The sequence below is a fragment of the Podarcis liolepis genome (assembly GCF_965112155.1).
Source record: "Podarcis liolepis genome assembly, chromosome: 6".
Taxonomy (NCBI): domain Eukaryota; kingdom Metazoa; phylum Chordata; class Lepidosauria; order Squamata; family Lacertidae; genus Podarcis; species Podarcis liolepis.
Genome location: NC_139559.1, coordinates 95,981,325 through 95,992,437, shown reverse-complemented (window position 1 = coordinate 95,992,437; position 11,113 = coordinate 95,981,325). Strand labels below are relative to the sequence as shown.

Below are 11,113 nucleotides of genomic sequence, written 5' to 3'. Positions count from 1 at the left end.
ACTGGCAGAATTCGAGACCTGGGAAAAGAGGAGGTGGAAGAGGACTGGAAGAAGTTTAAAGACTATTTACAAAAATTATATAAATTGCATGAATGTTAAGAAGGTGCATGAAAGGAAAGACTATGGCATCAGAAGTTTAAATGAGATATGGATGAGAATAAGTTGAAATACAAAGATGAGATTTGAAGTAAAGTTATGCCAAAACTAAGCACTTAAATATTTGATGGAAATACTTACTAGAGGCATAATACATTAGAATTAGAACATAAAATTGGAAAGAAGGTAATAATTTGCTAAACATAACTTTTCTATGGAGAATGCAGGAAAGGGAAATGTGAGGAAGTCCAGTTGGTTATGGAAAATATGTATGGAAAACTGTGAGTTTTTTCTTTTCTTCTTTATATATTGTTGATAGCTATGTGTTTTGTGTCTGATATATGTTTTGCTATCTTCTTCTCTTAAAAATTCAATAAAAATATTTTTTTAAAAAACCAATCTGGATGCCAACAGTTCGGCAGAGTCCTTTGACAAGCTGAGGTCGCGAACTAGATCATTCAACTCCTTTTGGGAAAATGGATGTGGAGCATCATCTTCAAGAACCACTTCTTCTTCATGTCCTTCAGCACTGGAGGCATCTTCGTCACTAATGTTAGGAAGTTCTCCGAAGACAAGCACTGGAATTTCATCACAATGGGGCAGGACTCTTGAGGAGGAGGAGAAAGGGGAGGGAACTGGAAGGGGAATTTATGCTCTGCGCAAATGGCTGTGAACTCATGCTTCTTTTGTGAATCTATCACACTTGCTCCTTCTGCCACCCCGGATGGCAGAATAAAGCTTTTCTCTGAAACTATTCCTTGAGTGTCTGTTGACTCCCATTTCCCCGTCCCGGGCGCAAAGCTCTTCTCACCCGAGGCTAAAAAGGCTACCAGCAGAGTCTGTAACCTGAAGTGTATGTTAACCCGAGGTACCACTGTATCATTGAATTTGTCCATGGCAAGTCTGCGTTTATCTGCAGGTTGTTCATATGTGGTGAGTTTGTAGAAGTCCTCAATCCAATCATAGAAGGGAGACGCATTTTTATTTTTCCAGCTCACCAGTATCAGTCTTTTTACTGTGGTAAGGGCACAGAGAGTCCTCTTGTATTGCCCCTTTGTCAGGTTCCATGTGCTGGGTGTAGAATTCGAAAGGATATTTTGCTCGGTAAAGGTACATTTGGCCTCAGCGATGGGAGTCCAGCAAGGAATCATTTAGCTAGTGCAATGGAGGAGGAAGAGGTTGAAAATGCGAGACTTACTGGCACCTGGAGCAGCAGCAGCAGCAGCAGCTGGAGCATGGCCGGCAGTGCCACCTGGTGGCCCACCTCGGAACTTCCATGCCCATCCCAGATTTAAAGCTTTAGGCATGTTTTTTACACACACACACACACACACACACACACACACACACAGACACAAATAATAATTCACAAGCAGGAAATATCCCAAACAGCTCTTCCCCTGAAATATACTCGGAGTCGAGAGTCGATTTCATGCTCTATATTCAGCTCATAGTAGCGAGGAATGAAAGTTCCCCCACAGTATCTGCTTTATATACATTATTTACACAATGGGCTGCACGTGATCGGCTAATTCTGGGATTCTCCTGTAGCCCAATCAGGTTGTGGATTCACTTCCACATGGAGCTGGATTGGGTGGCTCCTGCGGACCAATCAGACTGCTGCATTGTTCTAGGACCAATCAGACTGCAGCATCTTGGATCCTATTGTTCTAGGACCAATCAGACTGTAGCATTTTGGATCCTATTCAACTCAGTACATAACATCCCCACAAACCACACCCAAATTCCCCAGCATAGGAATAGTGTGAGTGGAGGCTGGGTGCACCACATTGGAGACCCCAGGCGGAGTAGTAGGGGAATCTCATCCTTTACTTCCACACAAGGGTGACAGGCCAAATCATCTGTCAGGATAGATATGGTGGCCACGATTTCGCTGAAAACCCGATGTCTTAGGATTCACAACAAAGCAACGGCAAACACCTGCTAAAGACCCCCTGAAATGTTTGGCGGTGAAAACCCCACATTTCATGGCAACCCCAAAAATGAGCCTTTGGCGCCCTAACTCACGGGATCCCAATTTCTCCAAAAGTCAGACGTTGTCCGATTCACTCCAAAGCGGCGCCAAACACCCAGAGAATGCCCCCTGCAAGGTTTGGGGGTGAAAACACTACGTTTCACATCGCCCCACAAAATGAGCCCTCGACGCCGTAACCCACATGGTTGTCAGGGGCTGGACTGAGGAGGAATGGTGGGAGCCCCCCCCCCAAGGACCTGCTCCACAACTCCAATTTATAAAGATTATAATCCAAGTTAACGAGATCTTCTTGCAATTATAGGTCAAGAGATATGTAAAAGTCAGTGCTTTATATGATTCAGCCACATGGTGGAGCAATACACAAAGATTAAAGAAGCCATGCTAGCCAGCTCTGAAAAGCTGGGATGGTTTGTGTCTTCAAAGGCATGGCAGTGTGGCTTGAAGTTAATGACTTGTAACACCTCACAGTCATCATCATAATATAATAATAATAATTTATTATTTATACCCAGCCACTCTGGGCGGCTTCCAACAAAATATTAAAATAAAAAAGTCTGTCAAACATTCAAAGCTTCCCAGAACAGGGCTGCCTTCAGATGTCTTCTAAATGTCAGGTAGCTGTTTATCTCTCTGACATCTGGTGGGAGGGGGTTCCACAGGGCAGGCACCACTACCCTGTAACTTGGCTTCTCGTAGGGAGGGAACCGCCAAAAGGCCCTCAGCGCTGGACCTCAGTGTCCAGGCAGAATGATGGGGGTGGAGGCGCTCCTTCAGGTATACTGGGCCTTTGAGGCCGTTTAGGGCTTTAAAGGTCAGCACCAACACTTTGAATTGTGCCCGGAAACATACTGAGAGCCAATGTAGCTCTTGGGGGCCACTCCCAGTCACCAGTCTAGCTGCCACATTCTGGATTAGTTGTAGTTTCCGGGTCACCTTCAAAGGTAGCCCCACGTAGAGCGCATTGCAGTAGTCCAACTAAACATTCATAAAAACTTTCTGACAGTAAGGGCTGTTTGGCATTGGAACAGATTCCCATGAGAGTTGGTGGACTCTCCTTCCTTGGAGGTTACTAAGCAGAGGTTGGCTGGCCGTCTGCCATGGATGCTTTTGCTGAGATTGCTGCATCCCAGGGGGTTGGACTAGATGACCCTTGGTGTCCCTTCCAGCTATAAGTTTCTATGATTCTATGAAATTGATCTGGATTAATGACAGCCATCCACCAGTTTCATATGCAAAACTGCTTCCCACCCCACCCCCTTACTGATTAATATATATAAAAATACATTAAAGTAGACAAATATTAACTTACAAAAAGGATCAATAAACGTGTCACCTTTATTATATAAACTGTTATCATAATCACATGTCAAAATTTCTTTTGTGAATGAAATAAAATGGTTTCAATCAGTCTTTAATAACCAACAATCAAATGTAGTGCTTGGGGTACAGCTTAGATCAATTCCCCCGATGTTCAGTGTCCAGGGGTTCAGTGCCTGGCACCCAGAAACTCATGGCAAAGGGGAGTCTGGCACCAAGTAACTCATAACATTTCACTTCCTTGCAAGCTAAGGAAAGCTGTTGATTGGCAGAAGACACTGGGCAGAAACAGAAAGAAACAGGGGGATGAGGGGGTCTAAGGGTGAAGTCCTGCTCCTGTCCATCCTAATACTGGACAGTTTATTACAGGATGTTGAGAAGGGTCATTTTTTACTATTAATTGAGAAACAGCAGCCATAGTCTAGGCCAGGAGTGTTTTTCCTGGGTGACACCGCCATGTTGAAAAGTGTGTGTTTGCAAGGTGTTTCCTGTCCTGTCCAGAAATGCACTGTGCTGGATGAAGCCAGCTCTAGATCCTTCCTAAATAAATAAAATAAAAACCCACTGGAAGATCTATTTGAAAAATTAATGTTAAGGGGAACAATTCACATTGTTAAGCAAGGTAGCTAAAGCAACAGGGTCAGGGCCTCCATTGTGACACGTCCCCCTGCTGAGTGACTTGGCTGAGGACTTTGGGAAGAGCAACTATTTGAGGATAGTTCAGGAGAAAGGAGGTGGTTTGTGAGAAGTAATGATGTTTTCCGGCAAAATAAAGATTTCTTCTTCTTGAGTGTAAGTAGGATGTCTAATTCTTTCTGCATTCTGCTTCTTTTGCTCTCCCTCAAGATTTAGAAACATAGGGCAGTAAGGCAGATCTGGAAAAAGCCTAGGTAAAGGTACAGGGACCCCTGACCGTTAGGTCCAGTCGCGGACGACTCTAGGGTTGCGCGCTCATCTCGCTCTATAGGCTGAGGGAGCCGGCGTACAGCTTCTGGGTCATGTGGCCAGGATGACGAAGCCGCTTCTGGCAAAAGCAGAGCAGTGCACGGAAAGGCTGTTTACCTTCCCGACAGAACGGCACCTACCGTATTTTTCGCTCTATAGGACGCACCGGACCATAAGACGCACCGGATCATAGGAGGGGGAGACCGGGGGGGGAATTCTCTCCCTCTCTGCTCAGTGTCCCTTCAGCGAAGCGGCAGGAGAAACGGAGCCCCTTCGATCTCTCCTCCCGCTTCACTGAAGGGGCGCTGCGCAGAGAGGGAAAACTGTGCAGCGCCTCTCCAGCGAAGCGTAGCCTGGAGAGCAAGAGGGATCGGTGTGCACCGACCCCTCTCGCTCTCCAGGCTTCAGGCGGCTATCCGCAAGCCTTCTGAGTGCAGCGGGAACTCCTGCTGCGCTTGGAAGGCTTGCGGATAGCTGCCTGAAGCCCCCAGAGTGCAGCCTTTGAAGCCTCCGCAGAGCAGCGGGGTGAAGGCACCCCGCTGCCCTGCGGAGGCTTTGTGCAGCCACCCCCAAGCTAGAACAGTGAGACGGAGCACCGCGCAGTGAGCTCCGCCTCATTGTTCTGGCTTCGGGGACGGCCTTTGAAGACTCCGCAGGGCGGCAGGGTGCCCTGCGGAGGCTTTGCACAGCTAACCCCAAGCTAGAACAGCGAGATGGAGCGCTGCACAGCGCTCCTTTTGCCTGCTCTGGCTTTGGGCTTAGCTGCGCAGCCTGCATTCACTCCATAGGGTGCACACAAATTTTCCCTTAATTTTTGTTTTTTTTATAATATATTTTTTATTAGCAAACCAATCAAATCACATTAGTTCCAAATTACAAAACCGAATTTTAAATTTTTGTTGGGGGTACCCATGCTTTGAGCTCTTAAAGGGATCCAATCATCTCTTATTTCTGCTGCTTTGATCATTTCCCCTTAATTTTTGGAGGGGGGAAATTGCGTCCTATAAAGCGAAAAATACGGTATTTATCTACTTCCACTTTGTGCTTTCGAACTGCTAGGTTGGCAGGAGCTGGGACCGAGCAGCGGGAGCTCACCCCGTCACGGGGATTCGAGCTGCCGACCTTCTGATCAGCAAGCCCTAGGCTCTGTGGCCACCGGTGTCCCTACGGAAAAAGCCTATCACAGACCAAATCCCCCTCCCAAACCTGGTATGTAAGGGCTTCCGGTTTTTCCGCCCTCCGTTGTGGATGTGCTTCACGGGTTCTCCGCGCCTAGCAGCTGTTAGAGGGAACTTTGGGGGGGGCAACGCGGAGGCTACACGACCCCCAAAAAGGCTCTGGGCGTGGCCCAGGGTTGACATTGTCCAGCAGCGTCAAAAAAGGAACCCTTCGAAGCCCACGTCCTAACCAGGAGGTGAGTCGACAGAGAGTACCTAGACTCAAGGACACGAGCAATCCTCAGCAGCAAGCCTCAAAGTCCCAAAGGGTAAGAACGGCAGCTAACAAGGAGAGCTTGAGGAGAAGAGGGTCTGTGAGACTTATTTATACAAACTGAACTGCTCAGAAACAGACCCGAAAGACTAGCACATAAAGAGTAAAGAACGGGAGATTTTATCTTAAACATATTGGAAATCTTTCTCATTATACGTAAGCATAAGCAAAGATTTCTCTAACAAGTACCAGTAAGAAAAGGAAGACAGATTCAAATTTCACTCTGCAGCAGCAGTACTAGCCCATTAAAAGAAGCGGAATTCAAGGACTTAACTTGTTTTTTACTTTGAAGTGGCATGAGCCCAGCAAAAGAGACTGAGTTAAAAGACTTGGATTCTCAGCGCTGTTTGCGGTAAAAGAGTGGAAGTTACTGGAAAACAAAGGTAAAAGAGAAGGCAACACTTTTAATATTGAACTTATATTAAACACTAACCTATAAAGATGGCAAAGATGGCATAGCGTGGTCTAGGAGAAACGGCTGGACTAATTGGAGAATCGGGAAGAGAAGAAAAGTGGCGAAAGGAGGGGCAGAACTGCACAAAAGAGGAAAGGGACTATAAAATTAAAGATGAGCATCTTTCGTTTGAGGAGGTAGTTTGTGAGAAAGGAAATACGTTTTATGGTGTAATGAAGAGACTTTCTTCATCTAAAGTATAAGTAGGATTCCTAATTCCTTCTGCATTCTGTTTCTTTTACTATCCCTCAAGATTCAGAAACATAGGGAACCAAGTCATGGTTAGATTAGTTTATAAAGATTGGCTGCATGAGCTGCTGGTCTCCTGCTGTCACGTGCCAAAGATCCATCCCCTGGTCTGTGAGGAGGAGGAGGAAGAGATATTGGAAAAGAAATGGGAGGATGAAGTGATGGTTATGAAGATCAGAAGGAATCTTTAGTGAAGGTGAAAACAATTTATGTAAGACCAAGCGACCAGGGGATGGATGCCACCGATATATAGATGGGGAGTGTTGATCTTTGTTCTTGAGGAACAGGGAGGCCAGAGAGAATCTGGATCACTGGGATGGGGGGAGGCAGCTCCCTGATTCAAGAAGAGTTCAGGGATGGGATGAGGAAGGGAGGAAGGGAGAATAACGCAAGCCACCTGGAGATCATTGCAGGAAAGATGGGTCATCAATGTAGTAATCAATGAAAAAATTAAGAATTATTTCTCTTCATTTCTCTTCCAGGCAGCGATATCAGTGAGGCCATCAGCTCCAGTACAGCTCTACGCCTCTCCAAGACCCAGTTCTCCCTTCGCTCCAAACCCAAGTATCTAAATAAATAAATAATAGGGATGCGGGTGGCGCTGTGGGTTAAACCACAGAGCCTAGGACTTGCCTATCAGAAGGCTGGCAGTTCGAATCCCCATGACGGAGTGAACTCCCGTTGCTTGGTCCCTGCTCCTGCCAACCTAGCAGTTCGAAAGCACGTCAATGTGCAAGTAGATAAATAGGTACCGCTACGGCGGGAAGGTAAAGGGTGTTTCCGTGCGCTGCTCTGGTTCAGAAGCAGCTTAGTCATGCTGGCCACATGACCCGGAAGCTGTTCATGACCGGTCCGCCAATAAAGCAAGATGAGCGCTGCAACCCCAGAGTCGGCCACGACTGGACTTAATGGTCAGGAGTCCCTTTACCTTTTTATATTTCAAAAACACTATGAGTCTCCAGTGTGGTCTCTCGTCACAAGGAAACAGACTTTATAAAGAGGCAACCTTTCAAACTTCTTATAAATGGAAACTGGGGAAAGCCCCCTCCAAAAGAATAGACTGTGTCCAGTGACTAGCTGATCCACATGCCTGTTCAGTTGACACTCTAGATGCCTACTCAGTTGTTCTCCAAGGCTGTTGAAAGAGAGAATGGCCAGTGTGGTAGGCTGTGCGAGCTGCTGGCCTCCTGCTGTCGTGCCCCTAAAATCCACCCCCTGGTCTGCGAGGAGGAGGAGGAAGAGATATTGGAAGAGAAATGGAATGAGGAAGTAAATGTAATTAAAGAATGGGAGAATAGCGTAAGCCACCTGGAGATCCTTGAAGGAAAGATGGGTTGTCAACAGAATAAGAAATGGAAAGATTAAAAATATTTTCTCTTCTTCTCTCTTCCGGGCAGCGACAGCAGTGAGACCAGCAACTCCAGCACAGAGCTCCCTCCCCACCAAGACCCAGTCCCCCCCTTCCCCACAAACCCAAATAGAAAAATAAAATAAAAATCATCATCATCATTATTATTCTAATCAAGTTCCTTTACAAACATGCTATTCTGTGATCATCCTTTTATCCTAGGCGGTGCTTTTTCCTATGTTTGTGAGCATGAGTGGAAATCCTGAGTCTGGCTGCAGGAGTCGACAGTTTGGCTCCTTCCCTTGTTGTTGCTCCTAGATGGAACTGCGCATGTGCGAAGACAAGACAGAGACTTCCAAACTGGATCAATAAACGTGTCACCCGTTGTCTGAAAACCACTGTCCTAATCACATGCCAGATTGTCTTTTGTGAATGAAATAAAATTCTTTCAAATAGTTTTTTAATGTTGGCATTTGTCTGTCTTGAGAAGCAATGGAGTACGCCTCCAGGGGTGAGGTCAAAAGTCAAGCAACGGTGTCAGCAGTCCCAAAGTGACCTCTCCAGGGAGCAAGACTGGGCAGTGTGTCTGGAGGTCCTGGGCTTCCCAGATGACAAGACTCCCTCTTGGCTTTGCAGATGTGTCTCCAAGGAAAGCAGAGTTAGGCACCAGTTGGGCTGCAGGAGTTGTCAGAAGGGGTTGTAAACGGCGCCATCCACCCGCCTGAGGGACTCCACTCCAGATTTGTGTAGGGTTTACTCCTTAGCCTTTTCAGCTCCCAAAGATATCCCACAAGGCAAATTAGGATCAGAGTTTTCCTTCTCCTCGATGGGCTATCTTCATAGGTGGATGAGCCCCATCTGCCCCTCACTTCCCTCCACAGCATTGCAGAAACCACCTTCTTGACCACTGGGCCCACGCTTGGTCTTGTCCGCTCAATCTTCTGGAGCCTGTCTTGGCACACAGGGGAAGTTCCTGAGCATTTGAGACTCTTTGGCTGCTCTCACCTGGTTTAGGTGGCCAGTCAAACCGTTCCCAGGATGTGGCCTCTGTCACATGCTGACCGTTTCTAGGAGCAAGAGAACAAACTTTTTATTAAAGAATGGAAATGGTTGAATGAATAGTTACAAACTGTAAACAGATAAGAACATTGGCAGGATTATTGGAATAACCTGCAGTTGAATAAGATTATCTATGTAAAGCAGATGCATAAATGAAGAAATTGAGGTAATTTGGATATGCATAAGATATGAAGAATCAATTTAAAGAACTGCAGAAAGAGGGGGAAGGAAGTCAAGTTTTGATATGTTAAAATGACTACAAAATTATTGAAATGTATAAACTTGAAAATCATAATTTTTTTTAAAAAAAATATTTCGCCAAAAATCAGACGTCATCCGTCTCACTCCCAACTGGAGCCAAAGGACACAGGCCTGGCCAGGACAGCTTTCCAGTTATAGCTTCTGCGGTGATGAGGCATGTGAGCCTCAACTGTCCTGCATCTACTCCAGCTGAGGAATCACACACCTCCTCCCCAAGCTAGCGAGCCCCACCTGGGCTGTGGGTCCTTGCCTTCCGTCCCTCCCAACTGACAGTTGTTAGTTCTGGAATCCTGAGCTTGAGGGGGGGGTACATCCCATTTCGCCCCGTGGGACACTCACCACCCCTTAGCCACCTGCCTTTGGCGCTGCAGCAGTGATGGCTTTGGTCCCTGAAAGAGCATGCAAGATCTCTCCCAAATCTCAATACATATTTTGCTCTCCTAGACATCTTGCAAGACTTCAGTGAGATCTCACATGATCTTGCAGAAAATCTCCAATCTGTTTACCTGCAAGCACACACCTTTAATTTTTTTTTCTTATTTAGTACAAATTTCTCAATCTAACAGATTTGCACATAGGATTCTGTATCACATGAAACGGCACATTTGTTTTGTTCTATTGTTACATTATTTGTGGCCTTCTAACACTTTGGGAGAAGCCTTCTCTCCCTTTTCCCTTAAAAAATGAGGATCTATGCTTTACACTCAGCAGGAAGGCCCATTTAAAAGGAAACATGTAGTTGTTTTGCTGCTGCTTTTTTGTGTTCTCAGGTGTCCAAGTTAGCCTCCTGGCCCTGCTCCTCCACTATACCACAGCAACATCCCCCACTAGGAATCCCTACTTGGGCTTTCATTGGCCATCAGCAATATCCGGTGGAGCCAGGTGGAGAGAAATGCCCCATCTTGCCCATCTTTGGGGTTTCAAGAGGTATAGCTTCTGTGCATGTACAGAATTCATGATTCAGCAAATCTATTAGACCACTGAAAGAGTTTCTTTCCTCTGATAAAATTACCAAAGGAAGAAAGCAGGATTGGCTTTTCTCCCCAGGGACACAAGGAAGGGGAAGGTGTATGTTTAAGAAATCAAATTCCCCAAGGGCTGAAACTCTGTTCAGCCAGTTAAAAAACCCCAATTCTCTCAGGAGAGTGCTTCACATCTGGCGGGCAGGGCTTGTGTGCTTTGCTCATGATCCCTTGGATGTCCTGAGGCTGTTAGAGCAGCAGCCGTAAGTCTTGGGGCTCTGGGAGGGAGACATTGTCCTCCGAAGGCAAAGAGTAGCTGAGGTTCCCTTTTCTCTCCCTTGGAGGCCCTGAACCAGGAGCTGGCCAGTTCAGGGCCTCCATGGGAGAGAAAAGGGGGGCCAGCACTTGTGCTCAAAGGAGCTTTCATACGCGGTCATCCTGCCCCACACTCACATTCCAAAATATCTGCATGCTCACCTATCCAAGAGGTGGTTGGTCTTGGGCTGGGGGGTCCCAGAAGGCAGAATAAGTTGAGAAGCAAAGCCCAAGAAGTTGGAGGCATCCTCTTCGCATCCACCCAAACCCAATCTAAACAGCTTGGCTCCAGAACCAGCCCCTCCCTTCAGTTCTGTTCAGTTCAGAATGTCAGTTAAGAGGGAACACCTGTATTTTCTTGATTCTTGCCTGCACACTGGTATCTGTTTACCTGTAAGCACACACCTTTAGTTTATCTTTTTAAAAATAAAAATAAAATACTAGTTTCTCAGTCTACCAGCTTTGCACAAAACAGCAGCCGTTTTGTGATCCATGGCAGTGAAAACCCCACGTTTTATGGCGCCCCCCCCAAGATGAGGCTTCAGTGCCCTAACCCACAGGGTCACGATTTCTCCAAAGGTCCAATGTCATCTGATTCACTCCAAAGCAACACCAAACAC

At 46.4% G+C, this 11,113-nt stretch overlaps 2 long non-coding RNA genes across 2 annotated transcripts; one reads left to right on the top strand and one right to left on the bottom strand.

Annotated features, from left to right (window-relative positions):
* Window positions 1–5,100: 5,100 nt before the first annotated feature.
* Window positions 5,101–8,354, top strand: LOC310709846. The gene is made up of 2 exons (XR_014527687.1): window positions 5,101–5,413; window positions 7,286–8,354. It is a non-coding gene; the product is annotated as an uncharacterized lncRNA (long non-coding RNA).
* On the bottom strand, window positions 8,040–10,804 carry LOC310709845. Its single transcript, XR_014527686.1, has 2 exons — window positions 10,656–10,804; window positions 8,040–8,963 (listed from the first exon to the last, which is right to left on the bottom strand). It is a non-coding gene; the product is annotated as an uncharacterized lncRNA (long non-coding RNA).
* Window positions 10,805–11,113: the final 309 nt, after the last annotated feature.